The sequence below is a fragment of the Musca vetustissima genome, unplaced genomic scaffold (genome assembly GCF_032173495.1).
Source record: "Musca vetustissima isolate MV318-11 ecotype Yass unplaced genomic scaffold, APGP_CSIRO_Mvet_v1 utg69259, whole genome shotgun sequence".
NCBI lineage: Eukaryota > Metazoa > Arthropoda > Insecta > Diptera > Muscidae > Musca > Musca vetustissima.
In genome coordinates, this window is record NW_026887410.1 from 32,880 (window position 1) to 37,464 (window position 4,585).

Here is a 4,585-nt window from a genome sequence, read left to right on the forward strand (position 1 = left end):
ACGATGTGCGCATTTCGCATCAAATCGGAAATTCCATACGATTATATTTGGACTAACAAATTTTCAAAATCTTGATTTTTTTAGGGGAGGTACCAGAAGAAGTGAACCGATAAGTCCCATCTTCAAATATTTTATATGTTTGGTTAAAGTTTTAGGTTGTGCAAAGTTTGGTTTAAATTGGATGCTCTGTTCGCAAGATATTATCTAATTTATTTTCAGTAAAATGTTGACTTTTGTCAACAGTGCTTTGAGCTTGAAATATTACGATGTAAATCGACACAAAATTGCCAGAAAATGATTTGGTCAAAAGAAGCATAGGGTCTAAAACTAACCCTCATGAGCCGCAAGGCTTAAATGAAATAAAATTCGATTCAGTAGTACCTGAAAAAATATTCAAGAAAAAAATCAATTCCGTGTGTACAGCACTAAAATCTTGAACCAGCCGGGACCACCAAAATCTGTAATGATGGTAGAAGAAAATTCCTATATGGGGTTTGTATTGTTAGCTAAGGTTTTTGTTTAGACCCGTTTTAATTTTGTCAATTTTCAATAGAAAATGGTAAGCTTTTTAAATACCATAACATGCATACCATTTTGTATGAACATACAATTGGTTCATTTTTAAGACTTTGACTTTGAGAGACAAGTCATCCAATCCTAACGGGATTTCAAGAATATTTGTTTATTATTCTTTTGACTATATTTCTGTCATCTATTGTTGGTCGAATTATTCGAAAATTAATGTGTCTTTGACAGATGTGCCATTTTGAGTATGATGTTGTTATTTTTTTTTTAATTTTATATCAAAGCAAAATTTGTAGGTCTTATTAAAGGGGTAAAACATTTCTCAACGGTGAAAATCAATGTTTTGAGTAGTTCACGATATAATCGTACGACCAACTTAAAACCGGGTTTAAACAACAACCTTAGCTAATAGTTCAAAACCCAGCTAGGGTTTTCTTTTTTTCCTTTCAGATTTTGGCGGTCCCGATTTTCATCGGTCCTCTATTAGTAAATAAAAAATCTTAGTGAATAAAAAACTCTTCCATTAAATTCAGTTATGTTTTCTTGTATTTTGCTGATAGACATAAAAACTACAATATTTCGTCAATCCAATAGTGAAAATGTGTAACGCCTAAAAGTATGCTCATAATTATGCTAACTGACATGGAAACACAAAACAAACTATCTGGCAACACACCTAATTTTTTCTGTTTCTATTGAATTGCAAATTCTACAGTTTTCTCATTTGCCGTATTAGGCAAACAGAATCGTGTAGCAGCTATATTTTGACACATGATCGATTTCAAATGGCCATAACTCGGCGATAAATGGAGATATTTGAATGAAACTTTCACTACTGGATAGGGGAAGTGATGCAGTTTTTATGTGTATCAAAAATTAAATCAGTTTTTTTTAATTTTTTACTAAAAATACCACAGTTGGATTTTTTAATTGTAATTTTTATGTGTCGAGATTTTTTAAGGAATATTTATCCAATATTCAAAGAGAATTAAATAGATTAATTAATGAATATTACTTCAACTAGTAATAGAGCGTATATTTTTTAAAGAATATATTTTTTCAAGTACCAATAGAGCGTGATAGAAAATGTTTTTAAGTACTAATAGTAGGGGCAGCGACACTGTGGTACAGGGTATTATGTCTTTGTGCATATGTTTGTAACAGGCAAAAGGAAACGAGATAGACACATGGATCCTTTTGAGAATATGCATAGAATCACTTTTTAAGTCGATTTATGTATGTCCGTCCGTCCGTCTGTCTGTCCATGTTAAATTGTAAACAAAGTACAGGTCGCATTTATGATCCGAATTGGATGAAATTTGGCATAGGTCACTTATTCGGCCTAAGGACGAACCGTATTGAAATTGGGAAAAATCGGTTCAAATTTAGATATAGCTCCCATATATATTTAACCGATTTAATGTAAACGGTCCCTATATATCTTTCGATTTGCACGAAATTTGGTACAGCCTAATCATTTACGTCTAGAATGATGTCTGCCAAGTTTCATGAAAATCGGTCCAGATTTAGATATAGCTCCCATATATAGTTTCGTCCGATTTCATGTAAATGGTGCACCAAAGTCCACATATATCTTTCGATTTGCACGAAATTTGGTACAGCCTAATCATTTAGGTCTAGAATGATGTCTGCCAAGTTTCGTGAAAATCGGTCCAGATTTAGATATAGCTCCCATATATAGTTTCGTCCGATGTCATGTAAATGGTGCATCAAAAGTCCCTATATATCTTTCGATTTGCACCAATTTTGGCATAACGTACTGAATTGAGCCTAGAATTATGTCTGCCAAGTTTCGTGAAAATCGGTTCAGATTTAGATATAGCTCCCATATATAGTTTCGTCCGATTTCATGTAAATGGTGCACCAAAGCCCCTATATATCTTTCGATTGGCACGAAATTTGGCATAACGTACTGAATTGAGCCTAGATGTCTGCCAAGTTTAGAGAAAATCGGTCTATATAGCTCCCATATATATTTCATGTTAATAGTCCTGTTTAATATACCCATAGTGGTGAAGGGTATCATATAGTCGGCCCCGTCCGACTTTACTGCTTTCCTTACTGGTTCATGTATGGAACTGGTGGGGATTTTGTAAAATTATTTTTTTTTTAATACCAAATGAGTGGGGATTATTTGCAGAAAGTTTTTTTTTTTTTTTAATAACAATAGAGTGTGTATTTTTTATTTATCAAGGCCTAATATGAAGCGTGGATTTTTAAAGGTCTCCAAGTAACCAATCGGTGTTTTTTTTGTGAACATTGATTGATTGAAAATATGTTGATAATCCAATAAAAAATCGGACATTCGATTTGATACAAAATACACATTTCTTTTAAACTTTAGTCATTTTTTTTGGCGGGCTACTTTATATTAAAATCTGGGCGCACAAATCCAGATGAAAGAAAAATGGTGACCTGATAACTCATAACTTACCGTATTAGTTTGTATCCGTAATCAAAAACAAACAATATTGTTATTAAATTCTTTTTTCGTTTTTATTTAAAAGTCTTTATAAAAAATATATACACACATTAAAAATATAAAATATTAATTTTAATAAAAAACAATTTTCGTAACATTTTAGAGACAAAATAAGTCGGTCTCTATTGTATTGCAATCACACATTAAGAAATATAAAATATTAATTTTAATAAATAATAATTTTCTTAACAACGTAGACACCAGATAAGTCGGCCTTTATTGTACTGCAATCCTTCGTTGTAGAACTTTATGATCGAGAGAACAGGATAACTCCAAAAGATATAATAATCATTATAGGCGAATCTGTCATATTTTCAACTTATTTGTCGATCGTTCTCAATTGTCAACATAAATGAAATCCGTGAATATACAATTCACAACAGCCTGGAATGAAAAATAAAAGATAAATTAATATATATATATATATATATATATTGTAGTATTTGGCAACCCTGACAATGTCCCGTTGTCAGCGCCATCTATTAATGGAATGATGCTAATTAAAACATTTAATGACAATTTCGTTTTGACATTACTTTTGAACTCTAAAGTATATATTTTTATTATATTAAGACAAATAATCACATTCGTTTTATCCATTTACCTATTGGAATCATGTCTATCAATAGATGGAGCTGACGACAAGCCATTGACCTAATGCACCCTTTATGTAAAATAGGAGGAATATATATGTATATGTGGGAGCTATATCGAAATCTGAACCGATTTTTCCGAAACTTACCATACATTATTCTAGTCCTTATTCAGTACGCTTTGCCAATCCAAGGATATATAGAGACTTTGGTGAACTATTTATCTAAAATCGGACGAAAATATATATGGGAGCTATATCGAAATCTGAACCGATTTTCACGAAACGTAACACACATCACTCTAGATTTAATTTAGTACGTTATGCCAAATTTCGTGGATATCGAAGGATATATAGGGACTTTGGTACACCATTTAAATTAAATCGGACGAAAATATATGTGGGAGCTATATCTCAATCTAAACCGATTTTCCCAATTTCAATAGGGTTCGTCCTTGGGCCAAATAAATGAGTTGTGCCAAATATGTTTACAATTTACCTGTACTTTGTTTACAATTTAACATGGACAGACAGACGGACTAGCATAAATCGACTAAAAAAGTGATTCTATGCATATTCTCAAAAGGAAGCATGTGTATATCTCGTTTCCTTTTGCCTGTTATGCACAAAGACATAATATCCTGTACTACAGTGTGGTGAAGGGTATAAAAATATATGTATATTATTACGAACCCCTGAATATATTCCCAATAGCAGAAATTGAAACCGAATATTCTCAGCTATACACACCGGTTTGAATTTTCAAAATGTCCAAAGGTGTTCAAAAGTTATTAACGATCTACAATATGTGTGAGTTATTTGCAGTAGGGCAACCCTGGCAATTCGATGTCAGCGTCATCTAGAGATTGACATGATTCAAATTGGCAAATGCAAAAATGTAATGTTATTTATTTTTTACTGTACCTTTTGAACTAATAAAGGCATTTAAAAGATATGGGCGTGAA